Source organism: Lissotriton helveticus, chromosome 7 (genome assembly GCF_964261635.1).
Source record: "Lissotriton helveticus chromosome 7, aLisHel1.1, whole genome shotgun sequence".
NCBI classification, from domain to species: Eukaryota; Metazoa; Chordata; class Amphibia; order Caudata; family Salamandridae; genus Lissotriton; species Lissotriton helveticus.
Genome location: NC_136068.1, coordinates 1,362,122,109 through 1,362,149,674, shown reverse-complemented (window position 1 = coordinate 1,362,149,674; position 27,566 = coordinate 1,362,122,109). Strand labels below are relative to the sequence as shown.

General features: G+C 44.6%; 1 protein-coding gene across 1 annotated transcript in view; it reads right to left on the bottom strand.

Moving 5' to 3' along the window:
* Positions 1-27,566, bottom strand: part of LOC144770286 (TBC1 domain family member 24-like) — a 151,708-nt gene that overhangs the window by 95,662 nt on the left and 28,480 nt on the right. The gene's annotated exons all lie outside the window — the stretch shown is intronic.

Genomic DNA, 27,566 nt, shown 5'->3' with positions numbered 1-27,566 from the left:
TGGGCAGGGGTATTTGGGTGGCAAGGGTATTTTAGAATTGGTAAGGGTATTTGAGTGGCAAGGGTATTTCTAGGATCGGTAGGGGTACTTGGGTGGTAAGTGTATTTTTAGGGTTTAGGTTAGGTAGAGGTATTTGGGTGGCAAGGGTATTTTTAGGGGTTAGGGTGGGTATGGGTATTTAGGTGGAATGGGTACTTTTAGGGTTTAAGGTATAGATATACACACACATATATATATATTTTTTTATATATATATATATATATATATATATATGGTTTTATATTACCTGCAAAAAACTTACATTTGTGTTGTAAAGGCATGCGTGGTAAAGGTATATGTGTGATAAATTTTTTCGTGCTTAAGACATTCGTTGTAAATACATATTTGTTGTTTGTCATCATTGTATAGGCATGCATGGTAATGGCATCGAAGGTTCCGTTATACAACCCTTTTATTGTTTCCTAGCAAGTTGTTAATCCATTTTCTAGCTCTGCCAATTACATTCTGATCTCTCCTGCTTAAATCACTCCAACAAACTACACTCCCATTGAAAATAATAACGATTTAGCATATTCTTTTTAGTACTTAGTTGCTTTTAAAAATCAAATACTAATACACAGAGGGCTGGATATCAATTAGATGCATGCTTGTACCTCAGCAAGGAGCGATTACAACACAACATTCATCGAACTTAAATCACGCGCACTCGTAATTAAAGTAATGTTGCATCTGCAACCCAGAGTTATATTTACAGTCAACACAGTGCTTTTATTTTTACTCCTATTTGCCTGTGCAACATTACTTTTAATTATGAGTGCGCATGATTTACTGCAAAGCATATGCTTAATGAAGCCTTTACATCGTTTGGTTTTCTTTCTTTCTGGAAACCACAGAGTTCTTCTTTGGAGATCCCTATGGATATCAGACATTTATAAACTAATTCAAACTACATTTCCTGTGCAAGCAATTAGCTTTTCCTGATGCTTTTAAGCAGAGGCAGAGCTGGCTTTAGCACTGGTGGTGCCCGGTGCAACAATGTTTGTTGGCGTCCCCCAATGACTACCTCTGCCACCAACGGTGGACGGTGCAGGTAAGCGTGGTGGGGCAGGACAGGGTGGGGTGGGAAGGGGTAAGTTAACAAGCGACGGAATAGATAAAATTAAATAAATAAAAACCTATTCTGTCTACTCCCCCGCCCCACCCCACTCCACTGCCCCAAAGCACTTACCTGCACCGGTCAAAACTGTCGGCCACGGATTCCATGACTACCACCCTTTAACAGTGCCCCTCAAGTCTCTATAACTACTCTCTCTCTGATGCATTTAATTGATTCTAATGTGCCACTCATACCAGTGTATGGTGTCAGTGCACTTTACATTACACACATGTTAAACAGAGACAGTCAACCATACGTGTTTCCATCAGTGTATAAGAAATGTTACATAAGACAGAGGACTAAAAGGTGTAGGAGTCATCTATACTGGTAGGCAGTATAGTTTAAGAGTGCTTGGTCTGGAGAAGCACAAACTTAGAATTTAAAACATAACATCTTGTTTGGGTGTTCTCTTTAATAATGAGAATTGATATCTGGGGCGTGGCCAAGATGGCGAGAGGAGCGGACGTTGCCTAAAGAGCACCGCGGCCGCCTGTGTAATATCCCGAAAAATCTGACCCATATGAGCCCGATGTTCACAACAACGGCACTTCCGGATGCTGAGGAGGAAGGTGGCCGTGAATTGCGAGGCCCGTGTTGGAATCGCCGTGCTGGGCTGGAATCGATTATGGCCCGAGCCTGCCCTGCTCCGTGGAGGGGGCCCTGGAGCTGTTACGGCAGCTGCCTGGGTGCTGAGATGGCTGCGACCTTCTTACTCGACACTGCATTAAACAAGTTTACTGGCGCCCCCCGGCCCTAGAGCTCCTCACCGGGAGCTGGATTCTGACTCCCGCCAGAGGAGAGGAGTGAGGGGACAACAGGCCCTGCAGGATCGGCGGTGGCAACCTATCTAAGAGTTCCTGCTATAGTACAGGAGCGCGCCTATAGAGTGGAACTGACATGAGGCCTACCCTTGGCCCACCTGAGCCATTGGTCTCCTAACCTCGCCAGTGTGAGTGTGAGTCAAGAGTAGAGCCAAGCTAGAGACGCTCAAGCTGGATATGGAAACCTGGGGCATTGGACTGCCTGATCTTAGATTATACCATATAGCAGGATTGCTACAGTATGCAGTACAGTGGTGTATGGAGGGACGTACTGTGGAGACAGAACTATTGAGAAACTGGAAGCATGGAATTTAGCTGCAGAGCTTCCTTATGGTGGGCGCAAGGGTTCCCAAAGATTGCCCCTATATAATACGACAGGTGACCGAGGCTTGGGAGCAGGCAGTTGTGCTGGTTCTCCACAGGGCATTGTATGCTTACGCACAGCCACTCCAGTGGCTGCAGGGATTCCAGAACATTCAGGCGACCATGGATATTTCAGAGTGGTATGAGGGAGGATGTGAAACGGCAGGAGATCTATACCATAACTGAACCTTTCTGACCTTTGATGAGGCTCAAGACTGGTTCCAAATACCAACCGGGCACTTTCGGCAGTATGCAAAGATCTCACGCATGGTTTGGGAGATGTGGACCACGTTTCCGGAGGAACCGTGGTAGTCGTGCAGGTTGATGACGCTGCTGGATCCGGGCTCCAGTAGGGGTCTTATCTCGCATATATACAAAGCTCTGAAGGAGGACCACGGGGCTAGCCTATCAGTAATCAGGGGTAAATGGGATGAGGACTTACCTATTCCGCTGATGGAAGGAGAGTGGAAAAAAGCTCTGGCACAGGTGGCCGAAGCAACAAGTAATACTAGGTTAAAGTTCACCCAGTTCCATTATTTGCATCGCACTTACCTAACTCCACAGCGTTGTGCACGATTTACCCCGGGACTAATCCCTTTCTCCCCACGCTAATGACCCTGCCACATTCTTACATATGACCTGGAGCTGCATGCGCTTGCGAATGTATTGGGATGGTTGGTGCAATGCCCCCGTATAGCAACAGCGGTGCGAATTCGAATCTTTTTAAAACAATGTATATTAGGCATACTTCCAACGTCGATAAAAGGGACACGGATACACCATGCTGGGTCTGGTCATGGCAAAACGATGTATCGCGATCGACTGGATCCATCTGGCGCCCCCCAAGTTGGATTAATGGAAGGATGATGTACGTGAGTGGGGAGTGGCAGAGGAATGTCGGCTTAGAACAGTAAGAGTGGATGAGAATGCGCAGAGTGATTAGATAGAATTGGGACAAATGCTAACAGAGGTGTCACAAACTATAGCACAAAGTGATTATGAAACTGTAACTACAATACCATCCACCCACAATTCACCGGTACCCACCGCAGGAACACTCCAATAGCCCTCTCACATAAGCTTCATACTGGATCTCCCAATTGCCTGACCGTCGCCATAATGAACAGTGATGTTGCTGTTGCAGCCAGCGGGGGATGCGGCTTATCGCTTGCTTTAATTTGTTGTTTTTCTTTTTGCTTATGTTTCACGGTTATTATTAAACTCAAAGTACACTGCAGAGCATAGTAATCCACCACGCTAGTGGTGATGGTCATGTAAAGTCATGTGATCAATTAACCACAGGAAAAAGATTGTTATAATGCGTTACATATGCAACAAATGATTGGGTTGTGCTCTGATGCAGTGCTTTTAATAAAAACAAGATGAAAAAAAGAATTGATGTCTACCCTTATGAACCGTTTTTTGCAACATTAGGATCATGAAAGACGGGAAGAAATAAAAATGGTCTAATCTATACCTTGCAGTTGGCTGCAGCGCCTAGATGAATGTAAATAGCTCACTGTTCAGAAATCCCATTTCTAACAAATTGCAAGTAACTAAAGGACGTCTCTGACAAAAGCAATAACCCACTGTCCTGCATACATTATATGCACTTTGTGATATGCCTGGTACACGTTCTTTGCAGCAGGCAGATTAACCCTTTGCGCTTCCTTATGATGAGTTAAAACTTCCACTAGACCAAACCAGTGGTAGAACTAGACCTTGTGCTGCCCCCTACGCTTGCCACCTGCGGCGGACGCATGTGGGAGCAGGGGGTGCTTGCGATACCTGGGACGTCGGCAGGTAAGACCGGTAAAGGGATGGCGGGGAGGTGCTTCCGATTCCTGCGATGGCTGCAGGTAAGATTGGGGGGGGGGTGTCCCCTCCTTCATACGCCCCTTGACAAAACTCCAATCTCTCTCCAGGAAGACAATTAATAATCTGAGTCATCTTGACATTTATATTGTTGCCTGAAAATTACTGGAGGTAAGGAACGAGACAGCAGGTGCTTTTAAAACCATAATATTCTTGCAAACATGGCACCCCCACCTGAAGTCAGCGACAAGTGCGGTGGCACCGGTAGCGCTGCCCTAGAGCCGGTCCTGAGCTGAGACGTAGCTTTAGGGGAGTGTCTGGTGTGTGAGGAACTCAGATTTACAAAGATTTTCCATCGGAGTTGCATCCCTTTTTTGACACAAACCTGATGTAATATCAATTTGTTATTTACTTGGGTACAGGAACATCATTGTGCATGGCTTTGTAAGAAAATTAACATTGCACAGCACATTTTGTTGCCTAAAATTACTTTGCATCAGGTAGGCAATGCATGGGTGGTGCATAGGCGTTCTTATGCATCCACCCATGGACTTTGATGCAAACTCATATTTACCAAAAGAGTTGTGGCTATGGATTTTCGCCAAAATGGTGTGCCTGCCTGTGGCTGGCATAACGAGTAAAAATATCTTTATTACCTCTCGTTATTTCCTCTTTGTGTGTGTGCTGCCGTCTTCAGCACACATACAAAGAGGAACAAGCATTTACAATGCAATGGTCTCTGCATTATTAAAGGTAGAGCTATTGGCATTGCTCATGACATTTTTTTCCATTTTTTTTTTAAAAACATAAATAAATGGTATTGTCATTTCCAATGGCATAGGTGAGCATTAGAGAGTAGTAGAGAGTATTCGCGGACACAGAGCCACACACAGACAGAGCGGCGCACACACACACACAGAGCCGCTCACACACACACAGACAGAGCCACACACACACACAGACAGAGCCACACACACACAGACAGAGCCACACACACAGACAGAGTCACGCTCACACACAGACCGAGCCACACACACACAGACAGAGCCACACACACAGACAGAGTCACGCTCACACACAGACAGAGCCACGCACACACACAGACAGAGCCACGCACAGACAGAGCCACACACCGACAGAGCCACACACCGACAGAGCCACACACAGACAGAGCCACACACAGACAGAGCCACACACACACAGAAAGAGCCACGCACAAACACACGCAGACAGAGCCATGCACACACACATGCAGACAGAGCCACGCACACATGCGTGCAGAGAGCCACGCACACACACACACAGACAGAGCCACACACAGACAGAGCCAAACACAGACAGAGCCACACACAGACAGAGCCACACGCACACACAGACAGAGCCACACACACACACACACAGACAGATCCACGCACACACACACGCAGACAGAGCCACATACACACACACACACAGAGCCACGCACACACACACACAGACAGAGCCACGCACACACACACACATACAGAGCCACGCACACACACAGACAGAGCCACACACAGACAGAGCCACACACACACACACAGACAGAACCACGCACACACACACAGAGCCATGCACACACACACAGACAGAGCCACGCACACACACACGCAGACAGAGCCACGCACACACAGACAGAGCCACGCACACACACAGCCTACGGTCCTCGACCTAAACATGTAGTTCACTAATACAATAACATTTTCGATTACCTTCAAGCGGGTTTTGAAAACCCACAAGCATGCATGTGGCTGTATTCTACTTTTGCAGGCTATTATCGTTAGCCATACATAGATTTACAGTCACTTATTTAGACAATGATAGACGTTGACAAATATGCTTTCCAATCATAGGCAGTCTCCATGCATCTCAAGGCAAAGCCGGAAACTACTTGGAGGATAATAAAACTGGTAAACACGCGTGGTAGGGACTTTCCAATGAGTCAACAGACAGGGGCGGGCTCTGAGAAAGAGAAAACAAAACTATTCATCCTGCAGTCCAGTATCTTCCGGTGCAATGAGAAGTTCTCTTCTTCATCAAATTGTATAACTGCTGCTTAAAATGATCCGTTTATGGCGTTGCCTGCTTTTGCTCACAGTAAGTATTCACGTTTAAACTTTGTACTTTACAAACGTACGAACGTTTGTCCTAGCAGCGCAGTCAAACTAAGTGGATGTCGTAAATGCACCCCAATGGTGTGTTTAAAACATTCAAGGATGCCATTGCAAGACAGACTTCCCCCACTTCCCTCCCAGTCCCCAGGGATATCATTGAATACATATGAAGCAGACTTTTAAGGGTGCGAGTGTGGTTTGTATTATTTTACTAAGCCTAAATTCGGTGTTCACTATCCGAAAACGCGTTTTCAAAAACAGTAAAACCACGGTGGTTTATCAGGCAGGCATCCAGGCTCTTATAAATGTAGTTCTCCCACAATTGAGACCGTATACCATCTTTAATGAAGGAAAACACAGAAAGTATTCCAATGTTCCGGGATAGTCAAACCCGGATCTAAAAGAGGAACGCAGAACTCGGTGACTCTTTGACATTGTGGCTATGCTCACCTACTTGGTTGCGGTCTAGTTATGTTTTCCCTTTTTTTTGTAAAAGAGTTTCTACTCGCACCCCGTAACAATCAATGTTTTAAAATCCTGTATTTACGCTTTGAATGTATAAAAAGTATACATTTCAGTAGAAGCTAGTTACTGTTTTCTGATAAACGTAAAATCAGGGCACAAGTCCTAAACGAGAGCGGGATGGAGGAGGGCTGCTGGCAGAGGGAAGGGGGGGGGCAAGGCGTGACGAAGGAGAGCTGCGGGCGGAGGGAAGGGGGGGCGAGGAGAGACGAAGGAGAGCTGCGGGCAGAGGGAAGGGGGGGCGAGGCGAGACGAAGGAGAGCTGCGGGCAGAGGGAAGGGGGGGCGAGACGAAGGAGAGCTGCGGGCAGAGGGAAGGGGGGGCGAGGCATGACGAAGGAGAGCTGTGGGCAGAGGGAAGGGGGGCGAGAGCGGGACGGAGGAGGGCTGCAGGCAGAGGGAAGGGGGACGCCAGAGGAGCCGAGCAGCTCCGGAAACCACCACCATGTTTTTCCGAGGCAAAGCAGAAATGCCTTGGAGAAAGCACTGTCATTTTCGCATTCGGGGGCGTGTTTTTAGGTTTGAGTGACGGATGACGTCACAGATAGAAAGAACCTAAAAAGCACGCCCCAGAATCCGAAAAAGATGGGGCTTAAGGGGAGTGACGCCCCTCTCCTCCAATGTCTGGCCAGTATTTACTAGGCCAGCCAATGTAGAAGAGGGGCGGGTTCCAAGCCCCCTCTAAGAATCATTAAATCTCGGGCTCCGCCCACTGCTACGCAGTGTGACGGTCCGAGACCTAAAAAGGCTTCACAGATAGTTTTTGTACAAGATGGTACTCCTGTCCTGAACAAAACTATCCTGATCATAACACAGACACCCTTGCACTATGGAGTAAGGGTGCCTGCGTTGTTGCAAGGCAGCTCAATTTGTGCAAGCGCATGGGTAGAGCAGAATTGCACCATTTCTTATAAGAGATGGTGCAGTTCCTCTCTCTTCAGGTACTGCAGTGCAGCAGCTTTACTTCTTTGTACATGTACCCTTTAGTGACGGTTTACTAACAAGTAGCAAATGTTCATCCATAGAAGCACTCCTTAAATGGATGCAAATGTACTACTTTTTCGAATTCACTATATATTGGCTTTAGTTGGCTTTGAAAGGTACATCAGCCTCAGGTTTCCAGGCATACTACTGGCAACTAAATATTCAAAAGGTGATGGGATGAATGCTTGCAAATAGTGTAACCACTGGCAATCCCACTGGGTAGCATTCCAAAACATTGTTTTTCACCCAAAGTCACTCGAGGCTGTTGGCCTAATTTAGGGCAGCGGAGAGCTTTACTCCCTTTACTCTACCTTCCATATTTAACGCCATAACCGCGGCGGTTTTTCCGCCGCGGTGCGGGCGTTCTAAAGAGTGGGCGGGGCCGCGTTGGCCGTTGGACGTGCGCAGCACCAGGGAGGTAGCTCGCGTGACGTCCAACGGCCGACGGCAGCAGGGAAGGGGTTAAAGATGTCCAGAAGACATCTCTAACGTTGTCAGGAATCACAGTTATGGCAATTCCTGTCAATACAGGAAAAGTTTGAAGGACCGCTCTGTCAAATATGACGGCTGGCAGTCAAACCTTTCCATAGTTTTTTTTAGTGTTTTTAAAACAAACTCCAAATGAGGGAGTTTGTGTTTGAAAAAAACGAATGACCCTCACGCTAGTTTTCTTTCATGATGTGTGAATTTTATTTCTTTTTAACTGTTTCTCACAGCCAGGATATACGTGGTAGTAAGTGACTGACAGTCAGTGAAAAAAAGCAATTCTAACCTTCCACTGTAAATGGGAAGGGACAGCCGAATGACTTACTTCCAAAAGAACCTACTCCTTCATGTCGTCGACGGAAGTTTTACACTGACAAAGTCAGTTTTTCACGATTGGCCTAAAACTTGAGGTATGTCTGACTCAAAATCGGGCAGGCAGACTTTGAGTTGGGGGAACAGGGTATTCCATCACCATTACAAAAGAGTATCTGCCTGCTAATCGCAGAATCAGCGCCAGAGGCCCACATAATGTAAATCAGTAATGACCATGCTCCTCATCGCAGCAGCCCATCCTGACTCTTTGTCACCTCACACAATCACCCTGTGACTCACTGCTTTTTAAGTTGTGAAATTTGAGGTTCACTTTCCCCGAATTGCACTGACTAAGCTATGTCACTGAGCTTAAGGCCATGTTTGACTTCTATTTTGGTAGGGTGGTGGCAGGCAAACACAGCAGTATGGGCTAAACAACTGATGGAATACACTAATTCACTGCTGCGCCATTGGTTTGCATTGATTGCAGCTAGGACCAAATCTGTGATATGCACCACGACCCTGAGGCATCAAGTTTGAACTTTCTGGATATAAAACCAGTGGCGGCTGCAACCGGGCAAAAGTAGTGGGATGGGGTGGATGGGTTTTTAAAAACAAAAATCACTTACCTGCCGGGTGTAAGATATGCTTTATGCAGGATATAGAAATGAATTAATTTGAGCTTAGCATTTCTAGAAACAGCTGGTATATGCGCTAACATCCTATCCCAGTCCAAATCATTAATTTGGAGTTTTAAGCCTCTCACCCATTTTATTTTCAACTCAGCAAGAGGAGAAAAATATTTGAATGAATCGCATGATAGAGATACCAGACCGCTCTTACACACCTTGTTGCTGTACAGAGTTGTTGACACCTGCTGTGTGGTAGATTCAGCATCTTCATTACTCCAAAAATTCCTTATTGTTGCTATCAATGCTCTGTGTGCTAACAGTTGTCCTCTAGGAATGTTACATTCTTCAGCCAAGTCTTCAAACCTAAGAGGTACATTCTGATATAGGTCTCCAACACGGTTAACCCCAAAAGTAGTCCATCTTTCAATTCCTGCTAACATTCCTACCTTGGTCATTATTTTCATTTATTTTATTGGCATATCAGGAAAATAGGTTACTTGGTCCCGGGTTTTCTGCAGGCAATGTTGCCAGCAGTGTTGTATCACTAGTAGCTCCTGAGAAATTGCGAGCAGTCTCCGCCAAGGAAGCAAGAAGACTTTCAATAAGTCCTGATTTATGTATCATACTTTAATGAACTGGAAGCAGAAACACATTGAGTGTAAGAGTAAAAGATATGCCATATTATTATGGATATGTATTTTAAAAATTAGTTTTGTACAGGGCGAACTTGACCCAAATGTATCAGAGTGCTTTATAGAGTTGGCACAGCAGCAATAACACAAGCGCCTTATGGAGTAAATAATAATGCATAGTATCAGGAGATGAAAGAAGTGTACGATGGACAGCAGTATATGGGGACGATAGCGCTAACCAGACCCAAAGTTATCAGACCATTTTACAGAGTTATCATAGCAGCAATTACATGTGATACAAATGGTGTAGATAAAAGTACATAGCAATTGCATATAAGAGAAAGTATAATCTCTACAATAGTATATGAGTACAATATAGTTCTGAGGTAGTTATGATAGGGTGTTTGTGGAGGTCGGGAGAGAAAGGCAGTTTTTACCCCGAGGTAGTGATGCTCAGAAGTATTCTGAGGGTGTATAGTGGGAGCATCAGGTCAGTCAGATGGTTTAGGGGGAAGAATTTAGGTATTTATTCAGAAGAACTTTAAGTTTCTTCCTAAAGTGAGGGTGTCACGCAGTTCCTGAGGCAGTGAGTTTAAGATTCTAGGAGCTATCCCAGAGAAGGAGTTTCTTTCTTTCTTACATTTGACCAGAATCAGGAGTCAACTGTTAAAGCTTCGAATGGGTCTCTTTTGGTCAGCTTTTGATAGTTTGTTTTCAAGGTAGACTGTTTTTCCTGTAGAGAGCTTTGAGGGTCATGCGGGGTCCGCTTTTGATAGTTTGTTTGCAAGGTAGACTGTTTTTCCGTGTAGAGGGCTATGTGGGTTATGCAGGCAGTTTTGAGAATACATCTTGCCTTGAATGGTAGTCAGTTGAGTTTCTTGAGAGTGGGAGTGATGTGCTCAAAGAGACTCTCTCCCAACAGTAGCCTGGCTGCTGCATGGAGTGTAGCTTTCAAAAGGGTAAAATGTGGTTTTAGGGCACCCTTGAGTGTTGCGTTGCTGTAGTCCAGCTTGGAGAGAACCAAGGATTGCACCACAGTCTTTAGGTCTTCAATTGGGATGAAGGGTTTGATTTTTTTAAGGTGTTTCAACGTGCAGTAGGCACTTTTAGCTGAGGCATTAATGAGCTCTTTCATGGTCAGGTTTCTGTCAAGTGTAATTCCCAGAGATGTAACAGAGTTGGAGAAGGATAGCTTGCAGTTTAATGCAGTGAGGTTGTCGAGCCAGATATCTAAAAGAAAGTACTTTTCTTTCGGCTGAATGAAGAGGAGTTTGGTTTTGTTCAAACAAGATTGAACTGTGGAGAGTGTGCTGTTTGGGTGCTGGATGTCTTTCACTGATGAAATTTTAATGTAGAGTTGGGTGTCATCTGCATAGAGATAATAGGCAATTCTGGCTTGTTTTATGATCATTGCAAAGGGTTCCATATAGAGGTTGATTAGGATAGGAGACAGGATTTAATATTGAGGAACTCCTTGTGAGACTGACAATGCTTTTGAGGTGTAGTTGTTTAGTTTGATTAACTGCTAGCGGTGGTTCAGAAAAGAAGCAAACCACTGATGGACAGTTCTATTAATGCCTGCATGCTGTGGGAGGGTTTTAGGAGAATGACATGTTGACAATATCAAAGGCAGCTGAGAGGAAGACTAGGAGGCAAGCCTTTCCTGAACCCAGATTGGAAGGTGTCATGCAGGTTGTATTTTTTAATGTGGTTGTTAAGTTGTGCAAGCATACATTTTTGATGGTTTTTGCAAGGAGAGGGAGGTTAGTTATAGGCCTGTAATTGTTATGGTAGTTCTGGTCGGCATCCAGTTTTTGATTAGAGGGTAACTTAGCTGAGTTTGAGGGAGGTTGGCATGGAGCTGCTCGATAAGAAGGAGTTAATGATTTTGGTCCATGAGGAGAAATTATGTGACTGAGATTTTTGACAAGGGCGGTAGAAAGAGGGTTGGAGAAGTGCGAAGTCAACTTCATACCAACTAGTAATTTGAGGACTTCTTCAGGGACCTGGTTGAATTCAGTCCAGGATGCATCAATTTTCAATTGTTGCGGTTGGTGCTCTGGCTTGCTGAGAGGCGGGGTTTAGGGAGACAATTTTTAGTTGGAGGTAAGTCCTTGGGTGGACCCTCTTTTCTAGCGGGGGCATCCTTGGTGTAGGGTGGAGAGGTGGATAGATCAAGGGAGAGTTCAATGTTAGATATTCTATCAGAGAAGGATGTTGCAAACTCTTAGCAGTGGCATTCATTGACTGTTGAGGAAACAAGGAGGTTTGCTGTTTGATGATGTTGAAGAGGTCTTTAGGTCTGTTCCTAGACCGGTCAAGTTGGGCTCAAAAGAAGGACGATTTTTCTCTCAAGATGTGTTTTCTGTATTTTACCGGAGAACGATACCCCGGAGCACCAGACAGCCGATAGAACCCATTTCTGAAAAGTGCAGTGCGTCCAGCAATAACCCATTTGTTTTCTGTATTTTAGGCATTCAACTCGGAGGATCGAGAGATGGTTTATCATGGGTCTTTGCCTCCAGTTTCTTTCAGCCAATCAGAGTTGTTGCCTCTCTTTGTCAAAGTCTTCAATGAACCAGGATATGGAAGGAACACTTCTTGATTTCAGACTCTGGCTTCCTGTAATCAAGTCAATCAATCAAACACTTGCAGAACGCAATACTCACCCATGAGGGTCTCAAGGAATTAAGGGGGAGGGGGGGGGGGGAAACTGCTACTGCTCGAACAGCCAGGTCTTGAGAAGTGTCCTGACGGTCAGTAGGTCCCGGGTCTGGCGTAGGTCGATGGGGAGGGTGTTCCATGTCTTGGCGGTGAGGTGGGAGAAAGATGTGCCGCCGGAGGTGGTTCGGTGGATGCGTGGGGCGCTGGCAAGGGAGAGGTCAGTGGTTCGAAGCTGGCGGTTGGGAGTGTAAAAGGTGAGTCGTTTGTTGAGGTACGATGGTCCGGCGTCGTGGAGTGCTTTGTGAGCATGGGTGAGGAATTTGATGGTGATCCTCTTGTTGACGGGGAGCCAGTGCAGGTCTCTCAGGTGGGCAGTAATGTGGCTTTGGCGGGGGATGTCGAGGATGAGGCGTGCGGAGGCTTTCAGGATGCGTTGAAGTCTTTTCTGGAGTTTGTCTGTGATTCCCGCGTAGGTGACATTGCCGTAGTCCAGCCTGCTGGTAACGAGGGCCTGGGTGACCGTCCTTCTGGTTTCGGTGGGGATCCATCTGTAGATCTTGCGAAGCATGCAGAGGGTGCTGAAGCAGGAGGAAGATTTGGTGTTGACTTGCTGGGTCATTGACAGTGATGCGTCCAGGATTAACCCCAGGTTGCGTGCATGGTTGGTGGGTGTTGGTGCAGCTCCTAGCGAGGCTGGCCACCAGGAGTTGACCCAGGCGGAGGGGGTGGAGCCGAGGATGAGGACCTCCATCTTGTCCAAGTTCAGCTTTAGGCAGCTGTTCTTCATCCATTCAGCCATGGCCTTCATTCCTTCGTGGACGTCACTGGAGTTCACTCACCACCACACCCCTGTCACACTCAACCCTTCAAGGCATCATTCTCTGAATGCTGTAGCCTCCCCTCAAAGGACCTTCGTCACCACTCTTTAACATCAGACACTTAACCATCCACTCTCAAGATGTCCTATACCAAGCTGCTCATGAAGAAGAAAAATTAAGATCCAGAAGACCCTGCCAGCTAAAGGCAATAGAAAGAAGAGTAATCAAAATTGTGGATGTCACCAAAATCAGATTCGAGATATATCAAACTGCCATTTGCCCTGAGAGAGGCAGCTTTTGACTCAAAACGCCAAACTTATCTTATAAGTATACTCCAGAAACTTGGCAACTAAGAAACCAACCTAAGCAGATTATCCTTCTTCTGTAACAGATCTAGCATCTTGCTGCCTGCCACCATTTACACTACATTCTTTCAGCACTATCACTGATATTCCTCTCTACTCTTTGCCTGACCTCATTAAGACCTTCAGCGCAACTTGCTACAACTATGTCAACAATACCAACATCATCCTAACGTTGGAACCAACAAGGGACTATGACTCTTCAGGGCTAGCTAGATCACTTCCTCCAAGCTGTTGACTACTGTATTCTGAGCATCTGTAATTCAACTTCTCTAAAACAGAGATCTAACTTATGAAGAGTGGTAGAACAACACTACAACTATTTGGCCCAAGCAACTATGCCTGTTACCTGAAACATTGACTATCAATGCCAATAAATCACATCCTGGTGTGACAGTCATGTTCAAGAAGTGTCTAATTAAACAGACAGGTGATCTTGAAGTAAGAAACATGTAAGCAATCCTGGAGCCCAGTCTTTATTGCTGCCAAAATAAACCAGATCACAAGAAGCTATTTCTAAAATATCGAAATTATTTGATGCATCTTAGATCAACTAGGTATCCCATAAATGTTCCAAACCTCCATCTTCTTTGTCATATCTGCCACAAATGTTGCAAAAGGCCTGGACCCATTCTTACTTACTATACTAACTAATACACCTTCATCTACGGGCCACACCTCACCAGCCTGCAATGAGTTTCACTGGCTACCCAGGGCGAGTCGCTCCATCTTCAAGTTAAACTACATTGCGTATAGGGTCAAACACAACAAGGAACAATCATTTGCAATGCAATAGGTCTCGCTTTTGCAAGAGTTTAAGCTATTGGCATTGTAAATAACAATGCCTTTTATTTAATTGTTTTGCTAATTAAAACATAAATAAAAGCCATTGCCATTTATTAATGCCAATAGCTCAAACTCTTGTAAATGCAAGACCTATTCAAAGAAGCAGCTGCTGTTGTCCCGACTGCTTGGAAAATTAAAGCACCATGGCAAGCTGAATGTTGCAGGAAAGGAACGTCGTACCTGCAGTAGGAGAAAGTCATTAAAGAAAATAGTGCTTACAGACTAAAAAAGACGAACCATGTAACAACCGAAGTAAAATGGCCAGTCCTCATGGGAGGTTGGTTACAAATTAAGACAAGGAAGTACTAAAGAGGGACTAACAAACCTATTAATAAATCAGAAGCAAGCATTTACAAAGTACAATGTCACAAGCCAATAACAAATATGGGTGGGGAGCCATGTCCAAAATACATGGCGGGGAGCCATGTCGAAAAAATATACTGACACCAGAAAAAAAGTGGGAGTAACCATGAAAGCAGATCCTACCAGAATTAACTGTAGTGAAGCCTTGCCTTTATATACATGCAGATGATGGATGGTGGAAGCTCGGGAAAATCCGTGGGGTGCCACTAGTCACCAGAACCATAAAGGGAGCAGTACACCAGGTCTTTTTGTCGATAATTGAATTTAGTAGCTCGTAGATAAGAGTGAGAAGCTGAAAATGTTGCCAATGCCAGCTGCAGGAGATAAGCGGCAAGATCTGAATTACCCAAAACGACGTGCTTAGGAGTTGCAAACGTAACACAAGAAATAGAATTACGTGCGCTTGATTTTGATAGGTTTGTGTGAGCATTTTTATCCGGGAGAAGCGGGAATATCCTAAAGGGGTTTCAATACTGCAAGCAGCAATTATAGATGAACACACAACAAGGAGCGTAGGCACTTTTGACAAAGTATGGTGTTTCAATTGGGTGTACATCAATTACATTAGACAATTTCAATTACATTAGACAATTTTAGCAACAGTCGAGGAAGAACATCTTGATTTCTACAGTCACATAACTAATTATTTTGTTTTCGCAAAATTCTATTCACAGATTGTGTGAATCTATAGGGTGGCACTGTTACACTACAGATGTTCCTTTGACACCCCAGATGGCTGCAGGGTGGTCTGAACGAGCTGTTGTGAAAGCTACGGGCCAGAACCTCTGAATGGTTTTATGACGCATGGCTGTGATATCAGAAAAGGCAGAAAGGCATGAAGCCACAGTGTTGCAAGGACCTGCAACCCTGCCACACCACAAACAGGTACAAAGCGTGGGGGACATGGACTAAGAAATTGGGCTTACAGCGAATTCAAACTTTAAAAAATACATTGAATTTAAACTCACCGCATCCCAGAGAAAGGCATCTTCAATGCTACCTGCATGTACACGTGCATCGCCAATGGCTATGATATCACAAAAGATGGAAAGGCATTAGGCCACGGTGTTGCACGGACCTCCAACCCTGCCACAGCGCAGAGAGGTACAATGCGTAGGAGACATGGACTGAGAAATTGGGCTTACAGCGAATTCAAACTTTAAGAAATAAATTGAATTTAAACTCACCCTATCCCAAAGAAAGGCAGCTTCAATGCAACCTGCATGTACAAGCCCATCGCCAGTCCCAGTGTTCTCAGTGGTGAACGTTGATTTGAGTGGTCTGCTGTTTGTGAACCATGGCTGAAATATCATGTTTCCCTTTGCACCAAAGATGTCTTTAATGATTGAGGGCCTGTAACTTCCAGACTCTCTTATGAATCTACGTTAGTGTCCCGGGCAGCTCAAAAACTGACTGCATGCATTAATAAGCCAAGAAGGAATGAGCCCTTACTTGTTGCTTAGTCTCGGAGGCCATGTCTGTGTCCAGGGGAAAGCGAAAGCACGCCATGTGCGCATTGAGGAAGCCCTGCCGTACGTGTCGAAAACACGCCATGCGTGCGTTCAGGGAGCCTTGCCGTACGTGTCGAAACCATCCCTTGAGCGCGTGGAGGGAGCCAAGCCGAACGTGTGCACACCTCCTGTCCTCCGTTCACGTACATTGGCTGTCCCTTGTGCTAACGCTGCCAGCCATGCTCCTGCACATGTCCTGTCCCCCTTCGGCAACCAAGTCGACAACAATAGATCTCACCAAGGCAAGCAGCGCATGCATTGCATCGCTAGGCGAGACCTAAAAAGGGAGGGAGCCTATATAACTTTCTAGAGCCTAGGCTACACCGTGAAAATCTACACAAGAAGAAAGAAAGCACTAGCAGGAAACATTCAATGATTTTATCAAGAGGCCGGCTTACTATTTGTCGCCTCTGGCGGAAAGAAAGAAAACTCACCTAATGTGCATTTATCGTTAATCATAATCCTGGATATATTATGAATATCTTACCTGTATAGGGGCATTACTGTGCAAAAAGTCACTACACAACTAATTCCTTGTTCTCATTTTTAATATTTTTAATCAAAGAGATCTTTTATCATTTTTATAAACATAATAAAAAATAGCGTACACCATGACAAATACAAATCATCTAACAAAAACTAAGAAAAATTCACAATATAATATTAAGTAGGTGAACATGAGTAACCGCAATGACGGATAACTTGCCCTTGTTAAGGCAATGACAACAAAAATATACTGCCTTAAGGTAACAATGTCAAATCAAAAATTAACCATATAATACATGGCTTAAATAATTGCCTCAAACAACAATATTATAGTCATGGACCCAGTGGGTTACATATATATTTTTCTCTTCTAGAAGGATTGACATTGATCCTGGAAATAGGGAGTCGATGCGTTTCAGCCTTCCAATTACGACCTCCTCAGGATATAGCAGGACGAGGTCACCCAAACTCAAATTAATGTAATTTAAACAGGGATGTGGAGAGTTCCAAAGGAAATACCGACATGACTTTCTCCAGTCGGCAAGGACTGGCGAAGAAAATAAAGCCCATCCTCTAATAAAGGCACCACAAGTGCAGGTATTTTTCAGTGCGCGCTCTGCTAGATGGAATAAGCAAGACCTTAAAGTCCTCCGCTATCCATATTGTTCACATCCGCGATCCGGAAACTAGCAGATTCATGTAAAGTAAATATCCCCTACTCAGTCCTCTGTCAAATCCAATGGCTAGTCACTCCACATTCAAGGTATTCTGCATTGCCTATAGGGTCGAAGACAGCAAGAGCTGGTCCTATATCAAAACAAAACTGCAAAGATAACCCCCCCAAACAGACACCTCTGCTCTAAATCTTCCACCTCAGCATATTTTCCCTTCTTTCAAAAAGAAAGTGTTCAGTGGAACCCCTTTCTCAGTACAGGCAGTACAACTATGGATCACTACACTAGTTGGACGATGGGGTAAACAAATTGGTGCACCTTCAGAAGCAATTATAATAGTAGTGAGAAAGTCTACATGCGCTCTACCAACTAAAGAGGCATCGTCCTACCACTAAACATACAACAATTTAAACTCAAGAAAGCTAGGAGCGCTGAATCATGAGTATCTGTACTACAAAATACGGTTTATCAAAAGGTCGGATTATCACGTATATATATCTTAGTATACATGACATGCATCAAAATAAAAATTCTTCAGATGAATCTTGAATTGTAGAAATCCTTTAATTGTATTTTCTTGAAAAATTGATCATGACAGTACCAACAGCCGACGCGTTTCGTCCTGACAATAGGACGTCATCAGGGCTGTAAATGCATAAAAATACATACATGAACTGAGATTCATCAACATGCATTGTATTTGTTATATTATAGCTGATATTAGCTGGTAACAATAATAACATCCTAATTAGTACCAGTAACAAAAAGAGAAAAAAAGCTCCGTCATCAGTTATTGAAACACAAATGACTGAATTGAATCCTTTAGGGGGATTGAATCTCCCAACGCATGTAAAATAACCTCATTGACAGTTAACCAAGACAGAAAGAAAAAGTTATGAGACAACACAATCCATAACTATTACAGACTTACATATGGCTAATCACAAGTTCCTGAGTTCGTGGGCAAGGCTGTATTATCTTACAATTATCACTCCCCCTTGAGTTTGTATATTAAGTCCCTATTCCTTGTATACAATAGAAATTCTATTAGTGTTGGCTCACCTTATAAATTAAGAGAGTGAATTCCTTATTAAATCCTCACTAGGAAGTTCATGTTTTGAGGGCCTCCGAAACCAGCATGTAACGTGGATACGCAATCTAAAAATACAAAGTCATACACTTAGATTCATTTCTTCCTACCCCCATTAGCATTAAGTCGGATACGACTTCCTTCTAACTTCATGTTTGTAACTTGCACGATCAATGAATTAATGAGCGTTTCACCAATTAAGTTTATTCACCATAATGTTATATCCCTATTCTTCGATAAAATATCCATTGTCACATTAGCTGTACGTGCCAAGGATTCAATTCAGTCATTTGTGTTTCAATAACTGATGACGGAGCTTTTTTTCTCTTTTTGTTACTGGTGCTAATTAGGTTGTTATTATTGTTACCAGCTAATATCAGCTATAATATAACAAATACAATGCATGTTGCGGTGTCTCAACAAGGTCCCCTCATAACTGAATTCAAGTTCCCACCAATCAGGCTGTCAATCAGGTGTCCCATTGAATGTACTCCCCATTTACAAATATCCACAGTAGCTCTTGCTCTAGTCACAAACCTTTTACTACTCTAAAAAGAGTGGGTGCTTTGTTGACAAAAGGCTGTAGTATGAAGTGTTTGGTAGTCAGGGATGCCCACTGTCACCCATTTTGTTTGTTCTAGCAATGGAACCTCTTGCGCAGAAACTCAGACAGGAGTCGGCCGGCTAGGGTATCCAGGGGGCCTCAGTGCCACGTGGTTTCAGTATACGCGCGCAACATGATAGTGTACACTCGAGATCTGGGTATGGATCTTACACCTATCTCCCCTATACTCCACTCATTTGGGACCTATCTGGCCTACAAGTCAATCATTACAAATTGCACGCATTCTCATTCCGTGACACTATTCCTAATGACACAATCTATTTGGGCACGTGGATCATACCAGTGGTGCATCGCACATTTTGGTATTTGGGCATTCAGAGTTATAGATCACCCATATATCTATTGGGCGGGAACTTGCTCTAGGCCATCACTTCATTAAGAGCTCAGGTGAAATTCTGGGTGACATTGGTGGCAGGCCTTTTGGTACTCGCAACAATGGTGATGCCGCCCAAATTGGTTTATTAGTTTGTAAATTCACCAATAGTTGTCCCTGGTTCCATTTTCAAGACACTGAACTCCCTACTATGAGAAGTTGGCCTGATATATGATGCTCACTAATTCTAGTGATCACCTTGTATCAGTCCAAACAACCCCTTATGGTGATTGGTTGTAAGTCAACCTGATAGACCAGCTATCCTAGTAGCGTGGACAAAAGCAGTCTTTAGGCTAAACTCTTTTGGCATGTGAAGCCAGCTGTTCTACCACAATATAACCCCTTGAATACCAGATGAAAGGACACCACACAGGTTGTTATGAAAATAAACGATATATTTATTAATAACAACACCTCTGAACTCTTTATAAGGTCAGAGGGCTAAGCACATGACAATACTACAAAAGAAATACAAGTTCGCACAATATCTATACAAGTGCCTTAGGGGCACGACAAACCATATACTCAAAACAATGGAATACGAGGAAGGAAAATACTGTAAGGAGATCCAGAGGCTGGAGGATCGGTGGGACTACGCTACAAACTAGGTAAGTAAGGAGCAGGAGGCCCACGGGACTCACGTGCAGAGTGGAAACTCTCACGCGGGATGCGTACCAACGTCTATGGATGCTACAGTTTACAAAGTTACGGATTCCGGACGAACCCGGCTGGATGGAGGGAAAACAACAGTGGACCTGGACACTAGGATAGTGGACACAGACTTCAGCACCTAGAAGCTTTAGTTACCTAACCCACAGGCTGCGGGTGCATAGGGCTGAAGTTGCGTCGGGTTTGCTGTGTGGATCCCGGTGATGCCTGAAACAAGAAGTTGCTGGCAGGCATCCAGATGGAGGAGTCCGGTGGTTCCAAGGATGGAACTAGGAAGAAGGAAGTCCTGAAAAGGAAGGGGACAGAGTCTTGGTCACTAGCCAGTGACGGTGCTGGAACCAGGAGGGAACCAGGTGCTGTCGCCGCGTTCAGGTGAAGGAAGGGTCGCTTCTCTCTGTAGCTGCGCGGACCAGGAGCTGTTCTTCACGACCAGGCTGGAGGCACGAGCTGTCCCACGTAGTCTGCTGCTGTTGGCGGTGTCGGATCGTCGATCTGGACAACAGGCCTTGGCTAATGCAAGCCACGCGGTGGAACAAAGATGGCGTCTGGAGTGGACCAGGAGGGTCCGGGGTGCTTCTCTTTCACAAGGAAGCAAGGGCCAGTCTGGGGGACCAGACTAGCAGTGTCGAAATCTTTGGGTCGTCGTCTCAGAGGTCACTAGCCAGCCGGCAAGTGACCAGACAACAGGAAGGGCAGCAACCAGGCAAAAGGGCCCCACGCAGATCACGGGGATGCTGGGGGGCTGGTCTTTGGTGCAGGAGCTGCGTCGGTGTGGGGCTTCTCAGTCCCCAATGCACTCACTCGAGGAACCCTCAGGGGTCGTGCTGGAAGCGCTGTGCAGGTTTCTTCAAGATGGCCGTCTCCACGTTGCTCGTCGCACCCACGGGTCCCAGCGGTGCTGTGGATGTGGGTAGAGGTCAGAGAGGTCTGGAGGTCCGGGTCTTGTCGAGCTGGGTCGTCGGATTCCGGGCTGGAAGGACTTTGCAGCAAACCGCACAGGAGCTTGATGGTGCCTGCGAAGCAGGATGGTCACTCCCTGACCATAGGGGAGATTCTTCAGTCTTCTGATGTTCAGGAGGTCGAAGGTCAAGAGTTCTTCATGGAAGTTGTCAAGAGTAATCTAATTTGGAATGGGACCAGCTCCTACCTTTATTCAGCTAAAGGGGGCTGCACTACGACTAGGTCCCTCCCCTGGGTGGGACCAGGAAGGGGGGTGGTTACACCCCCCTATCCTTTGTCCAGTTTCCCGCCAGAGCTGGGGCTGGAGTGCCCCAGCAACTGGTTGGAACCAGTGTATGCACAGGGCACCTTGTGTGCCCCAGGCATGTCTCATTCCTTTCAGCCTTGGCCTACCTAATACACAAAATCCTGTCTGGGGTGGTGCTAGCACCTCCCAAGGCAGGAAACCCTTTCTCTGAGCCTCCCTTGCTGGAAGGACTCCTAGCAGCAGGAGGTCAGACTTGTGTCTGTGGTGGCAGCATCCATTTTGTGATGCTGAGGCTCGAGTTAACTTTAACCGGGGTTCACAGTTACAGACATGTTGTGTCCCTCTAGAAGGGTGGAATGCTAACCCCGTCGCCAGAATTGGCGAGGGGTTAGTATTCCAATTCGTATGACACCTTACTCGACATGTTTTGATAATGCTATGCCAAAGTTAGCATTTAACCGCGAGGATTATAATGCACTTAAGAGTATATGGTATAGCGTTATCATGGAACAGCTATAAGGACTTGGTTCCGCAAGCTGCAAACGGGCTCAGCTCATGCCAGAGCACCATCTCACATAATTCCAAGCACTCTGCCTTCAGGATTGATAAGGCCTGCCATAGGAGTGACTGATAGGAATATATGTGTCCATTTTAGGGTTAGATATAGGAATACTATATCTAAAGCAAAGGGTGATTACACTGTGATGTATTCTTATAGGTTCTGTATCGATCCCCCTATTCCTGACCCTGTTCTGGTTAACAAGTTAACTAGCAGCCATCCCATGATGCAGAAACCGTTATCTGATGAAGCCACACCACGGCACAGGAACGTGTTATCTGATTAGGTCATAACGCTTGCCATCTAATTAGACAAGCAATATTCCTCCAGCCCCTGATAAGGCATACGGAGTTCTCAAAACAAATCAAACCTATGACAACCTGGGAAAAACCCTGCGGCCATTGTTTTGATTTCACCGAGAACTTCAGCAAAAGAATGTGCTAACGACCAGCTCGTATGACATCCTTATTGACGTATCTATGTCCATCCTTACGTCAATCTCGGCACCTTACAGGTATAAATATTACCGATATTGCCTTAAGCAAACACACGCGGTGGTGACGAGATCGGAGCAGCCAGACTTGCCGAAGCCCAGAGCAGAGCAGACCCCGCTGGCGCAGCCCCGCCTTCCTGACGCGCTGAGAACGAGACGCTGCTTTCTCCTGCCGAGAAATCCAGCTCCGGCGCTTCCGGGTAGCCCTCGCAGGCAGCCTGGAATATCGAGACCAGAGATGAGAGATACCATCCCTCATTCATCCTAGATTCCAGGTACAGAACTGAATAACCCCTTGCAGAGACTTCTTGAGTCAGTCACTTGGCAAAACAAACTTAACTTAAACTGCTACTTTCTATTCCCGCCCACGTATTAGGCTTAGGTCAGGTACACTGGGGTAGGCGTAGGTAGAAACACCAGTTGAGTACGATTAGTCAAATATATATGTGTATGTATCTATTTTATCAATTTTAAACCACCTTATGGCTTAGAAACCATATAAATGTTTTTACAGTATTATTTTATACTTCTGCTTTTATTGTATGCACTTTACTTAACCATAAGTATTGCGATAATATCGATCCATTTCTCTTGTATGAGAAAAGAGACTGATCAATAAATACCATCTTTTATTGAACACGCCCGTCTCTTCCTTTTCTCTACAATCTGGTGAGACTAAGAATGCACGTACTGACTGAGTAAAATAAGTTGTCTTTTGTTTTCACACGACTCTAGAGATACACTCTTGATTAGGGGAGAGCAAAGTTGTCATGTTCTATGGTTGTCAGAAACTAAATCCCTTCTTGTCTATCCAGGGAGGTTCAACTCCTCCTTGCCTATTCGAGAAAGTTTCTAGTGAACTCTGAGCTAGCTGGCAAACCCAAAACTTTAAGTCTAATATCGACAATAGAAGACCTAGTTAACGTCTGGTCTAGGCCTATACTATTGAAGGTATTATTCCAATGCGCAGAGCCTATTGGGATAATAGGAACTACACTACATGGCGCCCAAACGTTTGGAAAGGCGATAAAACTAACGCAAGACATTAGAGTAACTCAGTCGTGCTTTTTCACTCAGACCCCTTTTTACCCATAATACTCCAAAGACGTCTGGAGTGGGTGAAAGGTCATATCCGCCAAACCTCGCAGGAGGAAACTCCTATGTATGGTTCTTGGTTTAGTCAACGTTGAAGGATACACTGTTCCAGAATATTGTGCATCTAATCTCTGTTTCCATAAGAAACCTGATCTGCAAACAAACAAAATAACCTTCCTGACAGTAGAATGTCAGACACTGAAGAAGAAAGAGAGATAGCTAGATTAGCAGCTGAACTCGTAGCAGCTGATAATACTATGCAAGAAGCAGACCCGGATTTAATACTCATCCCGGTCAACATAAGGAAATCTATAACTTTAAAACTTATAGAAAATGGACTGACACCTAGAGGTGGCACAGTCATATTCGTAATAGAGGCACACGAATATCGGCAGACAGAGGTATTCTATTCATGGATAAACTTTCCAGCAGCAAACGCTGTAACAAAGCACTTCCACCATTACAAAACAGAGGAACCTCCTGAAGAATACACTCCTTTCGAGGAGGTGGAAGTACCACTTAAATTTCAAGAGCACCTGCTCTTGTTTAATGGCGCCCTAAAACACAACAATCACATCACCAGGCTCGGTCCATTAGGTAGACCAGGAGCAACGTGGCCGGTCCTCGCCGGATACACACCACATCCAGACATCGAAAGAATGTCTGCAGCAGATCTTTTAATACAACTAAAACAATTAATAAAAGTACATAGACAATTAGTCCAATATGTAATGCGGACTTCAACAATCCAACCAGCAATTAAAATTCCACAGCTGACCCCTCATCAGGGGAACACAAATAAAATTACACCACAGAACATACAGTCCTGCCTAGGTAAGGTACCAGCTAAAAGGGAACAAATACCATTCTGGTTAGCACAAAAAATCACCCAAATAGAGGCGGTGTTTCCAGACACCACTCCTGTGGATAAACACAGGATTCTGACTATCTGTCTTCCAATGGGAATCGCACCACACGTGGAGGACTGTGACACTTGGGGTACAGTCTTTGCTTCCATCTACACAAAAACGCATGGTGTTCCATCCATCTCGGTAATACCAGATGTGCTAAAACAAATTCAAGATGAATACGGTCCAGAACCCGCTTTAACTCTTGGTATGAAATTACTGAAAGACTTCAAGCAGGTCTTGGCTATATTACTAGCCAATATAAAGGGAGAAGCAGCAAACGTGGCGATCCGCCAAAGGTTAAAAGAAACAGATATAGCAGACCAACCAGCTGAAATTGCCAGAATTATAGAAAAATCCTATGAGGAACTAGGTAGAGATAGTTTAGGTGGAATACCAGTAAAACCCCAACTGATTGAAAGTCCTGAAAAAATATTTATTAAAAATAATCTAAACAGCCAAAAGAAGAACTGGGATGGAAACAAACAATCCAATCCAAAAGAAAAGAGATTCCAGTCCAGAGGAAGGTCTCCTCGGCGGAGAGAAAGATCTCCGGACCAAGGACCCAAGTCTCCCCAAAGTGAGCCCTCTGGGAAAAAATACAACCTTAGAAATAGGGATAATATAAAGAAACCGGATAGATATCAAGATTTTGATACACGTCCCTCTCAATCTTTTCAGACTTCCTCGCAGAAATCGGAAAGAAGAGGACGATCGGAACCCAGGGAAGGGCACGTCAAGTCCAAAGACAAGGAACCTGCTCATCCAAATAAGAAATTACAATTTCCAAAAAAGAACGTAGCCAGTATTAAAGTATTCAACAATGCCGAGAATACTGAGGACACAGCTGAAAAACGGAGAGTGGACTCAGACAATCCTAGACAGCGCAGCAGAAGTGAGCATAGCTCGCAAAGTCCTTATGAATCATCTGGAGACAGTGGACACGAATGAATACCTTCAAGTGGAAACTGCAGACACCAGAGTTAGCAAACCTCACAAAATATATGAAATAACATTACGTATAGAGGGGGATAAGACTAGAAAAATAAGGGGACTATTTTGGGATAATCTCTCCAAGGGCTATGACATCCTTCTAGCTGAAAAAGACTGGCCACCAGAGTTTGTCAGGGACTGCCCTCATGGCGAAGAAATAATTATGCCTGCCTTCTCAAATCATATCCCAATTCATAAAAAATACACACTTGCTAGAAAGTGGGCAGTAGCTCAAGCTCCTGCTTTATATAAAAATCACGTAGGATGGGATGAGGATTCTCCTCCTCACAAAATCCAGTTAAAAACACAACCTACTGCACAAAGACAGTACCCAATTAAGCAAGAAGCTAAAAAACAGGTAAAAGAAATCCTAGACCAATTAGAATACCAGGGGGTGATTGAAACTTGCACCTCACAAATGAACAACCCTTTGTTTCCTGTCTCCAAACCAGACAATTCATATCGTCTAGTTTTGGATTACAGACACCTTAACTCATGTTGCAAAACTTTTGCAGTGCAAAACTCGCATAGTGCAGCGCTAATGAATAACATAGTGCGCAAAAAATACAAAACAACATTAGACATCTCTAATGGATTCTTTTGTCAAAATATAGCACCAGAGAGCAGATATTTGTCCGCGTTCTCAATAAATGGCGCTCAAAAACAATTCTGTCGGTTACCCCAAGGGTTCAAGAACAGCCCGGGATTATTCTCAGCGAGAGTAACAGAATTACTACAAACATATGATGACGAAGCATTATCTTATGTCGACGACATATACCTAACAGATGATGACTTGGATACTCACTTGAAGAGAGTGAACACCATAATACTTGGGTTCGCAGCAGAGGGTTACAAATTCAACTTTAAAAAATCTAGAATTGCCCATCTAACAGTCCTGTTCTTAGGATATGAATTATCAAGTGAAGGCAAAAGCCTGGCTGACAATTTCCTAGAGAAATGTGCCGTACTCCAAGCACCTAGAACACTAAAAAACCTACAGTCAATTCTAGGCTTCCTAAATTTCGGAAGAACATACATTGCAAATTACGCAGAAAGGGTCAAACCCCTTTATGATCTAATAAAACCAGATTTTAAAAAAACCAATTGGACTCAAATACACACAGAAATTCTGAGATCCTTACAAACAGACATGTTAATTAAAACAAAATTAGAAACACGTGATAACACACGCAATCTTGTGATTCGAGTCATCCCAGGAAGATGCGGATTCACATACCTGACCTCTAACGAGGGAGAAAAGGTACCAATTGCATTCAAATCACACTTGTACACTAAAGCTGAAATGAAATTTAGCCCAACGGAAAAAATTCTAACTGCAACACAGACAGCTATAGCAAAAGAACGAGCCCTGGCACAAGGTAAACGAATAATAATCGTGACACCGATACCAGCCCTAGAGGCGGTAACAAAGGCAAGCATTCCGAATGCTAAAGCACTACATCCAAGGTGGATACAGTGGGCTAATTCTCTTGCTGCAACAGACGTGGTATACGAATTTGATCCCAACTTAAAAACACAAGAATTTCTCCAATACGAATTTGAATGTCCTCCGCCGACCGAAATTCTGCCTCTAGAACATTACGGCTGTATAATCTACACAGACGGATCAGCACAACCCGCAGTGGGGGGTAAACAAGCTTACAGTGCTGCGTGCGCGATTGTTAAAGGTCGCTGGCACGAAGGGAAATTTAAACCAGCTATCACCAAAACACAATCTCTGGGAGATTGTACAGCTCAGCGAGCTGAACTACTGGCATTCAAGATGGCGCTTGAAAATACCGATCGAGAATTCCCCACACTCATAGTGTGCGATTCGTATTATTGCGTTCAGTCTTACAATGAATACTTGCAGATCTGGCTTCAGAATGGTTTTAAGGATGCAAAAGGAGGCACAATCAAGCATAAAATGCTCTGGGAACAAGTAGTTCTTTTACAAAAAGAACTACCAA